This window comes from Malurus melanocephalus, unplaced genomic scaffold (genome assembly GCF_030028575.1).
Source record: "Malurus melanocephalus ecotype Western Australia unplaced genomic scaffold, MMel_1.1 scaffold_136, whole genome shotgun sequence".
Taxonomy (NCBI): domain Eukaryota; kingdom Metazoa; phylum Chordata; class Aves; order Passeriformes; family Maluridae; genus Malurus; species Malurus melanocephalus.
The window spans coordinates 1,578,774-1,590,338 of NW_026623368.1; positions in this window are offsets into that span (position 1 = coordinate 1,578,774).

Genomic DNA, 11,565 nt, shown 5'->3' on the forward strand with positions numbered 1-11,565 from the left:
TTCTTTTTAATATCTGTGATAGAAGTATCACAAGTAAAGGGCTGGAATTGCAGTGGGTTCAAAGAGGCTGAAAGTTCAAATCTTGCCTTAGCCCCTTTTGTTAAGCTGAAGGTTAAACTGTAAGGATTGTATTCTCCCATTAAGGCTGGTGAAATAGTGTGAAAAATGACCAGTGGAAGGAACAGGTTTTATTAGCTATAAGGGGATTAAGTATGGCATTTACCTCACAAAAGACTGGCCTTAACTGTACTTACTTCCTGGTCTGAAGATAAGTTTCAGCACTGTTTTCTGTGAAATGTGTGAAAAACTGGTGATGATGAAATCTTTGTAACTTGATTTTTATCCCTCTGATATCTGTAGATACTGCAGCAAGCCTCAGGGCCCCTAAGAACTGCAGACACAGCCAAGTATAGCTGTGTTTGAGATGGCAGCACAGCCCAGCATCACTGACCCTCTGGTGTGCACAGTCCAGAGAATTCCAACTTAGACCCYAGCCAGAAGTGAGAGGTAAGGCCAACATTATTTCTGCTTAGGAGAGTAAAGTGAATTCAGTGGATTCTGACTAGACTTGTGGCTAAATTGAAGAAAATAAGGACAGCAGTAGTAAGCCAATCAAAGACCCATTGACCTCAGTGCCCTGTTTCTCACAGAGGTTGAGAAGGTGTCCAGGAAAGAGCATAGAATCAGGCTGGATTGTTCCCAATACTTTCACAATCTGCATTTTGTCGCAGTTTTTTKGGGAATTTGGGGCTATGGATTAGCATTCTGGTACCTCAGTTTCTCAGTTATCTGGTAAGCGTTCTTGAAGTTGTCCAGTAATTTTCTGTTACCATGCTCGTTTAATTTTGACTGCAGACTCTTTAGAATAGAAGCTTTTCYTGTGCTGTGTTTGCTGTACTTCAACTCGTAGACAAAGTTATTTACCATGCAGTGTGGCCCCTGCTTCCACAGAGTTACCATCCACGTGTAGCAGACTTCACTTAACCGTGAACTGTGACTGACAGAATGGTCTTTGATGTATGTTGAGGGTTCTAGGCATAACACACTTCATAGATACCACTGCAGAGCAATGGATTCTGCACAGGGATGGTCTTCACCTTCCAAAACTGCCATAATACAGAGAGCAGTATCTGGCTTTGGGTAGCTCAAGCATGCTCATGGTAACTTTTAACTTGATCTTTAGTCTGGGATAACTGCTCTGCTCCCAAAATGTCCAGTGCACACCACAGCCGGGGATTCTAAAGCAGAGTCTGTTTTTGGAGCTGTTTGCTTCAGCCAGCAGTTCAGCATCCATGAGTCAGCAACTGGGTTAACAAATACAGAGCTAAAGATAATGACTCGTCTGAAATCAAGCAGGGACTACACTGTTGTTTTCCTTTCTATATTCCTATCTGATGAGATGATCAGCTATTCTAACTTTAGGTATGAAGTMCACATTTAGCTCAATGCTATACCCTCTGGGAGTGGATGGGAAGGGTCAAGGAATGTAGCTAGCAAATACTTGCTCACGTAATTAAAGCACTTACTCCTCTCTCCTCTGTTTCTCAAATAATTTCAGCATGTAATGGAGTCAGTAAAACTTTCTTAGAGAGAACCTGCTGTTCAGCAGACTTGCYGGTCTTACAGATTTTTAGCATTCTGTGTTCCTTTCCCAATGAATTCCAGTTTCAGTAGAAGTTCGTACTTTCTCCCAAAATATAAGCAGTTTGTATAATCAGAATGGAAAAAAATAACTGCAAACTGTCYTCACTTATTTTAAGTATGTCCAATATTAGATATGTCCTATTTTATTACCTATGTTTCCATTTATTAGGGCAATCTTACACTCTTTGAAATCATTAAAACTATTTTGAATTGTGTTTARTTTCCATGCACTTGGTGCATATGTGAATGAGTGATTATATCATCACTTGTCAAAACAGGAGAGCTGCTGGTGTTGTTTTCTCTTAAGATGGAAATACCTCCTCTMAGCAGCTSTTAGCAATGGAATTATGTGGGGTGTGCTAAGTGAATTAAAAGTGACCATGTGAAGATAATCTTTAGTCACAAATCATACAGCATGAAGCTGGTTAATCTTTTCACTCTGTAATTTTTGTAATTTCCCCCAATTCACCTAAATGTGGAGAAATAGCCAAGAAATATCAGTTTCTACAGTACTTGGTGAATACTTCTGACCAGCATTTTATRTTCACAATTGTCTAGTCTGACAGACAATAACACAGTCTGCTGAGCCTCTTGGGCTGTTTGTGTGTCAYCCCCTTAACTGCTGCCACATAGTTAGCATCTCTTTCAGGGACAGGCTGTTTTGATGCTRTTAAAGGGAACAGAATTGTATGAGGGGTCTGGTACCCACAGTGCTTACTGTAAATCCTGTTTTARAGTTACTAGTGTAGGTGTGAGAATTAATCTCAGTTGGCACACCCTCAGCCAAACTGTTCGACTGGGGTTTCACCTCAAAGGTGTTAAAGCATTCAGTAGGTTTCAGTATCTCATGTGTTAAGAGGTTAACTACATTCTGGGKCTGTTCAAAGCTCACAGCCGTTTTCCGTGACAATGAGGAAGTGAATTCATTCCTGGACTTTCAAAAACAGAGGAAAGGCATTTCCTTTGTGTAGAGCAAATTCTGTGCATGGGGAATAACATGGGAGGCTTTATGAGCGGCCAGAAATTCAAGTTAGCTTTCCAGATGTAGAGAAAATCTATTTGGCCCTGTATCAGCAGTGCTAGAATTTCCCCAAGAAAAATTCCTCCAAAGAAGGATGTTTGTTTATGCATGGGAATTTACCAGCATATGCTGAACTAAACAAGGGTCCATAGATTTTTTCCTAAAAGCTAACAGTCATCTCCCATTGGGGAAATGGTGAGTTTGCTTTGTAAACATGGGTTTAGTCAGTGTCCACGAGGTGACTCTGCTCATGTGTTTTAGCTCAAGAAGTACATTGTTTTCTTCTSATTTCAGAGTGAAGGGACTCCCCATTTTTGCAATGACAGCACTTGTTAGTAAGACTAACATAATCATTTATTCCTAACTTCATAGAAAGGGTTTTGTAAGATTTCTGCTATATACATGGGAGGAGTGTGTTTTCATGTCATATATTCTCACTTTTATATTTTTTTCTGCTGCAGAAGCAAAAATTATAGCTGCTTGCTGCAAATTACAATTTACTCATTCAGGTGGAGAGAAGTAAAAGTAGTCTCAAATAGATTTGGGAATCATACGTGAAAAGCTAGTGTATGATGTCTAGGAGATGCTGTAGAAATATACTCATCTGTGGTGTATGTGGAGCACCCCAAGTAATTGTCTCTATCCACGCAATTCTGGGGCATTAAAACTAAGGGCTGTCTGATCTGGGTCACCTGGACCCTGTAAATCCATCTCTATGTGTTGATCTTCAAATGGAAAGGGACTCCCTTTTGATCCCAGCAGTGTAGTCCAGGATGTATAGGACAACTTCTGAGAGGCCATAGGTTTAAGATTTTTGACATGTTCCTCTAGTAGTTCATTGTCCAAAAGCATTTCTCATGCTTTCTAATTGCACTGATGAATTATGAATTTGGCTTACTCTTAAGAGAAGGCATTTCTTTATTTGGTAAACTAGTTTTACAGAAATTTGCTTTTTCTATGGAAACTTTTTTTTTTTTTTTTTAAATGGAAGAGCTGCTGAAGTCCTAGTCAGCTCCTCACCTYTGTCATCAAAATACATTTACCTTTCAAGTCCTCTCCATACAGAAGAAGAAATATTGAAAAAAGAAATAAGCAGCTGCTTTTTCATGACATCTAAAGATAGATTGAAGGAAATACTCCACTGTGGACAAGATAAAGCCTGAGAGTTCATTGCCAAAAATTTAAGTGCAGTGTGTGCAGCTTAATCCTAGCTGAGTCATGCCTGGCTTGTGGAACAATGATCAAACAACTTAAGAAGTCCAGCACACACATCTTATCCTGATCTCCTCAGCCTCCTCTTTCCTCTGTTTTGCCTTTCTATTAAATTAAAGTGCATTAAATCCCCAGAGGTCCAGGGAGGCACTGCCTGTGTGAAAGATTCTTGTGGAGACTGCAGAAGGAAGATGTGTTCTGCCCCCCTTGGCTGTTTGGCATATGTTCTACGACTGGACGTTAATGAAAACAGGGTTACCTCCAGCCTCATGTTCTGCAGAGAGATTRGTCCCTTTACTCATAGGAAAGATGGCACCAAAATGGACGTGGTTTACAACAGGCCAGAGCAGAGTTTTGCTGTTCCTTCAAAGTTCAAAGTTGGAGTCTTCAAACTCTGCAGAAACTTCCTGGTACTAGAGCCATTTCATGCAGAGAGGGTGAGTCTTTCCAAGGAAGTCTTGCATGATTCTGACGAAGGTCTGAGTAGTTCATCTGCTTCCACTGAACTGTGCATAACCCCACACAGTGCTGTTGAGWGCATAGCTAATTTAACATCTGAATTGCTTATCAAAAGTAAACCCCCTAGCTGAACATTCACCACTGCCTGAGCATTTTTGCAGATCAGAGACACCTATGCACACTTACCTGTTTCTTGACTTATTTTAATACTCAGTGCATCTGATTGATGTTAAGACAGCACTGTTATCATTAAGAGAAAGTTCATATRTCTCTCAAGAACAAAATTAGAGCATGTGTTTTCATCCTATGTTTTAAGAGTAGAATCAGGCAAAAACATTGAAGTGTTCAGCATTGCTGGTGTTAAAACCCATGGACTATTTCCATGTTTGTCAAACAAATTTTTTTAAAATAAAATGTCTGATATTGGTCTCCACAGTGAATTTGGTGATAGGTGAGAAAGAGGGAAAGCCTGACTTAAAACAGGTAATTCATTTYGAGGGACAGATCTAAGGAAAAAAAATACATAATTGTATCTTTTTTTTTTAATGCCACTAACTTTTTATTTAAATTTATCTGATGGCCCAGTCTTAGRAGCAAAAACCTGGTTTCTTGCAATAAAAGGATTTATTCATCAGGGTTATGCCATTTGCTACTCAAASAAATGTCAGGCTAAACCTACTGCTATTTGCATTTGTGGATAGAACCTTTTTACCTGCCATCCAAGAAATATGCTCTGTGTGACCTGAAACTGTCAAGAGTCAGATGAAATACTTGCACCTGTCTTCAGGGTGAAGAAAAACTGAAGTACCAGCTCCCTTTGTTGCCCAGTGGCTCAGGGGAGGATTCATGTACACGATGTTGTTATTCCTGCCCCTGCCATGGAAAGCAAGGTGAAGAYAGAGGCAAACCTACCATCCCATTATCCTTCTTGGTGATAAAAGGAAACCTGGAAGCTATGCTGGGGCACAGAGTATGCAGAAGGAGTCTTTCAGTCCCTCTYGTTCAAAGTGTGGCACTGGATAATTTTTTTATTTCCTGGGTAGGATGGAAAGCACCAAGAAATTAGGTTTCATCATAGATTAACAATGAKAAATTTTACTGAGGTTATTCCAATCAATAGATAAACATTTCTAAATAGAGTAGATGAAACTCAAGATGCACGGTTGGGAGCACCATARCCTGGACTGTACCATGTGATGATATTTGATGTGGAAGAAGAGCCTGTGTCTCGTCACATYCCAAAATATTGACCAAAGACTTGTTAGTTAAGGGGTAGGAGACTATTGCATGGTCTCCTTGTTCTTTACTTTGTGCCTTTTATTTTTGTATTTCCAATGATGTAAATGAAAATGAAATGTTTTCTAATGAGTAAAAATGCAGATGAATGTAATTTTTCAGATAAATAAAAGGAGGAGAAAAATTGCATTTTCCCACGGATCGGGCCATTTCTTTTACTGATTTTTTGTTCTTACACTAAACCAAACCAACTTTATCCAGAGATGGAGGAAGTTGCCATCCTGTAACTGTGTGCYCCCCACAGTGATGGAATATGTTCCGTCGTGTCACAGAGCCAATACTGCCCACAGGGTCCAGCTGTGCAGGGCGATCCAGAGGTTTTCTGCAGACAGTAGGGCAAGGCTGGACCTCCTACAATTCCAGTTCCCACTAGTCCAGATCAAGTTGGGAGGTAATAATTATACACAGTTTTGTGAATGAAAAAAAAGGAACTTGTGCCTATCTCATACTTTTCTTGCCCTTTGCCTTGYTGGCAAGTGTTGTACAAGAGGGAAATATCTGCGACTCGGGATAAATCTGGYGCTACTTGAGTGGCAGTTGAGACTTGGTGATAATTGCTGGCAACTAAAGTTGGAAAAGRCTCTGCTTCAGAGCAGGGGAGACTGAATGCAGAACAGATTCTTTGGGAGGTGGGAGACTGGGAGCTGAGAAGCTGCATAAGGAAAGCAATTCAATCAATCAATTCATTGGAATTAATTCTACWAGAGTAGAAACAAACTGGGACTAGGAAAATGAGTGATGGGAAAAACCCCAACCAGYTCTTTCTAGGAACTAAAATATGGGGTGAGAGAAGAAAACTACTATAGAAAAAAAAGATCAAGTAAAGGAAGAACCAAAGATAGGAGGCACAGGAGGACCCCAGGGGAAAGACTATAATCAGGCATCAGAAAACAGAAAAAGAAGGTGAAGGCTATCCAGAAAATGTCCAATATAATGAATTTTGAAGTGATGGAGACTTAGCCAGAAGGGCAAGAAAAGGGCTGTAACTTAGTAAGGCAAGGAGACAAGAGCTTGGTGGCAAAGCTTGAGGAATGGAGACTGAAAGTTGAGGACAATAATTAGAGGGATAGGAGGAAACAAGTGCAACCTGAACAGGGAGAGGTGGGGAATGAAAAGGGGAAAATGTGAGGCAGTGGGCACTGTGTGCCCTACACCACAGTCTGTGCTTGAGCATGGATTGGTGTTCCAACTCATTGAGTTTTGCCATTTCTACACCAGGGATAGAATGTGCCCATTACCTCTGTCCCACACTTCCTGTCATTCTCCCTGAGACTAAAGAACACTAAAGTCACCAAGTCACAGAGGAATGCCGATTTTYTTCACATAATACATTTGTCCTGGAGGAGTCAGGGATGGGAGGCAGTGTGAAGAGAACATCCCATATGTCCAGGAGCTCCTTGCTTTCTGTCTCATTCTGAAGCTGCAGGCTGAAGAGAGGGATTGCACCAAGAGCAAGCACAACATGTGATGAAGGCAGTCACATGCTGACCTGGGAAATYGTGCTTTATCCTCTTTGCCGCAAAATTTCTGTGCGGTGCTGGGCAAATTTTTGAAACCTACCTTGTCAGAGGTGATGACCGGCTGGGTGCTCCTTGTATTACACATGTGTGGGCGGAGATTTCGTGTCTGATGTGACGGAGTGCTGAGTTCTCGCAGCAGGAGCTGAGGTAATGCATTCTGGCCTTTGGAGACAGAAAGTAGAATATTAAATAAACTGAGAAATCAGTTTACTCCTAGGGAGTACAAAGAAGTAGTGGAAACTTTTGACCTTAATCACTTTGTGCTTCAGTTCCCTATGTGTAAAATGTAGATTGTACCACCCCCTCATGCTGCAGGGTTTACGAATAAAGATTAGCTCACATTCAAAGATACTCAGATGCTTTGGTGATGAGGCAAGAGCAAGAGTCCCTGAGTAATTTTACTTTCAGAGTCGTTTTGGGTGAAACAAGTCATGCATTTTTGTTTCAGTCATATTGGCTTAGAAAAATCGCACAATTAAACAGGTCTGCAGTTTACCTTGGAGTCCAGTGGTTGTCTCACATTTAGCATAACTAGAGTCAGGTCTGGGATAAATAATTATTGGGAACACTGAGCATGTTAGAAGAAAAATCTAGCCTGATATTGAAGGAAATCAAAATTTTACAATGAGGGAATCTTGATTTTACAAAAAGATGRATGGATCTGATTTGATGGCATCAGAAGAGCTTTTGGCATCAATGATTCAAATCCAGCATCATGGATGAGGAGTCTGGCTTTGACACTAAAGGCAGTTTCCTAGAACTGACATTCACCTGTATGTTAATGAGGAAAGGGGTACTGCTTTCRATTGCTCTGACAGTGTGTGAAATCCCCTCTGATAACTGACAATGAAACTGTCACTGGTAGTTTTAAAGTCACACATTTAGTGGTTTGTTTTTTAAAAATTTCTGTGAGTCACAGGAATCTGTAAGGCCAGTTGGGAGCGGGGGAGAAAAAAGAAACCCTCTACAGTGTAGGTCACTAGTTCTCAAAAAGTCAGTGGAGAAAAAATAAAAGCCCCAAACCAAGTATGTATCCTTACACTAGTCACTATTTTGGGTACGTTTTACATCTGAGCAAAAAAGAAACCACACCTTTGTTTTCTTCTCCACCATAATTTATTTCAAATGTCACTACAGTCTGTAGATTCAGACAAATGAGTCTGACACCACATAGAACATTTATTAGCATTTACTAACACCTTTAAGCCCAATACACACCAATTTCCTGGTGTTTGTCTTTACTAGTGGCTTCCCTTAGTCTCAGACATGAGTTTTCTCTTTTACATACTCTGCATTCATAGTGGGACGGGCAATGTCTCTTCTTCCCCCCATTTTTAAACTTTTTTGTAATATTTAACAATGTGGCTCAAAACTAAGGCCACAGCTGTCTTTAATTTCACTGTGGAAGTAATGAATGAAAGGTAAACAAAGGGATTGTGCTGTTTCTTACCTTCTCTTCTGCTGCAGCTCTTTCACCTACAGCTGAAATTGTGAGCCTGACATCAACTACTGAAAATATTTAGCATTAGYTATTCTGTGGGCAGAAAATGCTGTAGGCCTTGACCTGTCATTTTTCTTCACTACAATCTCCTTGTCTCCAATCACATGTAATTCCTTTAGACAGCTGATTCTCTGCTGCTTTTGCTGTTGTGGCATTTTAGGATTTGCTTGCAACTAGCACTCTCCATAAGGACTCCTACCAATGGCACGGAGGAAACAATGAGTATGAGGAGCTCCTGAGAGGTATCTTGGGATCTGGAAGAGAGCACAGAAACGGTAACACAGTTCAAGGAGGAATTCAGTTCTGAGATTCATCTCAAGCCATTAAGGACCATATTAATGAAGTTTCATCAGAGATATGCTGTTAGGGAGCTTCTAGCTTATCTAGTCAAACTTCTGAAAGATTATCTTTCTGGCGTAACTTCTGCAGCCATAACTTTTTTTTTTTTTTTTTTTTAAGGTTTCAGCAGCAGGACAGCTGTTTTTAATTATTTATGGAGTTGTTTCTAACCCAGTCCATTTGAACATCTGGTTTATTTTCTGGACGAACATATCTATTTGTTATAGTGGCCTACTGCATGCAAACACACAAACTTAGGCCCTTATCACTAATTTTAAAAGAACAGTTTAAAAAATGGAGAGGCAAGTCAGTGTAGGTARAGTTCATATCTTATTTGAACAGCTGATTTGCTGGAAAATAACAGAGGAAAAATTGAGTGCACAAGCCCTTCCTCCACTTTTAAATAGAAGATCCAGTTTTAAAAAATTATGAGGTGTATTATTTGCAGATTGGAAAAAATATCTTTCACTGAAAAATTTAAAAGACACAAAACTTTGAGCTGAAGGAAGATCAGCTTGGCTTTTGATAGACATCTCCTAAAGGAGACAGGGCAAGGTGCTAATGGTAGAAAAAGTCAAACAAACCCAGTGACTAGAGGTCAAAGCAACACAAGTTCAAATGAGAAGTTAACTGCTCATAAGTAAATTAATAGTTAATTGTTATCAGGACAAATACRAGGTGAAGCCAAGGTCTTTTGAGTGTCAAATCAAAACAGGACAGCTCTCTGGATGGAAAGCATCAGACAGACACCACTGAATGCAGCTAACTGTATTCAGTGTAGGGGTGACTAGGAGACTTGTAGCACTGGCATACCATAACCCACTCTGGGGTTACCTGARGATTGAAGTGACTCTTTTTGCCTCTGTGGTTTTGTTTCTTTTTCTTAATTTGGATACTGACTCTAGCAAGTGGTTAAAATGTGGACATTTCAAAAACATCCTGAAATTGGATTAGACCAGGTGAAATAGACCTGTGTGTGTAGGCATTGAATAGGAGGTATCCACAGACTCTTAAGCAAATGTAGAGTGAAACAGGATCCTGTGAACCCACTCAAAAAAGGAGGAGACATAGATCTTCCCTGTAGGGAGTGTATCCACAGAGCACTTACGGGTCATAAAGGTTCACTCACTTTCATAAAAATGAAAAATGGCTAAATTGGGTAATAAACATCCTTGTACAGTTATGTTTTAACTGAATGAGGCGTACACAAAAATAACAATAAAGCAATAGCCTCCTTTGAAAGGTATATAGAAAAATCCTTTTTAATATAAGTTAGCTAGCAATTATTTTTTGAATGGCTACCTTTGCCATTCAGATCTTMAATGATTGTTGTTTACTTTGAGGAATCTTATTTTTTATGTACTGGRCACCCAAAAGAAACTCAAGGAAGGAACTCATGCAGCACCGTAGAAGAATCTGGCTGGTTTAGGTACCACACAAAAAGACACGACCAAAGGCAAGTGAGGTGATCAGTCACTTTTGAATGGTTTGCCCCACAGAGGAGTGGGCTTCTGCGAGCACATTGGCCTACATTACTCCTGGGTTGCTGAAACACCAATTGCTATGGATTTCAAACACAAGTGTTTAATACTGCTGCAAGCCTTTCGCATCCCCCTGCCCAGTAGTCATGATAGAGGGCACATTTATCTTGTGAGGGTTGCCTCTGGTCAGTAGTGTGCCAAGGCTGCCATAGCTGGAGAAGAACATGCATGATCCTCCTGCTACTGTTTTAATCAGAGGGGGAGAGTCTGCTGCTTGAAAAATTKCACAGTAAATCAGGCAATCATGGTAATACTTGTAAGATTGCAAAGTTGTTATCATCGTGGCTTTAAGCAACAGTGCTTTTCCCCTAGTAGATCCATGTTTAGAGAATTAAAAGAGTTAAGTGCAACATTCTRATCTGGGAAAGAAGGCCAAACCGCTTTCATCCTTTCCTGTTGTCTCCCATTTTTCCCACAACATTTATGACTTCCTTTTCAAATAACAATCCTGCTGTTGCAGATCTTCAATCTCTCTTAACCTCACAGATTCTCTTCATACCTGTCAGTGGCCACAGCAGCCCACTGTTGCTTAGTGACAGCTGTTGACATCCAACCCATTTTATTTGCCTTAGTTACATGATCAGTGTCACCACAAAAGGGATTTATCTGGTTCACTTGCTGGCGTAATTGCTTCAAGAGACAACAGATTGAAATCATTGGCATGTTGTGTTTCTGTCTTCTGCTATGTCTTCAGTGGAAAGGCCCATCCTTTCTTCTCTGGTCTGGAGTAAACTGCGTGCTAAAGATGTGTGTGGGGGGCGAGGAATGAAAAACCCCTGTGGAAATGAAAAATTATATTCTTAGAATTGTGTGGCCTCTGGAAGTGGTGAGTGGAATGGTCAATGAGCCCACTGTGTGCACCAGATGAACGAGGATGTGCCCATGATAGTGAACATTTATATAGGCTATTTTAATATTGCTTGACAGCTTTCTTCTAAGTGATAGAAATAAATATTTCTATTTAAGTAAATAAATTTTCTTTCTCTCTTTCTCTTTCTCTCTTTTTCTTTTTTTTTTTTTTTTTTTTTTTTT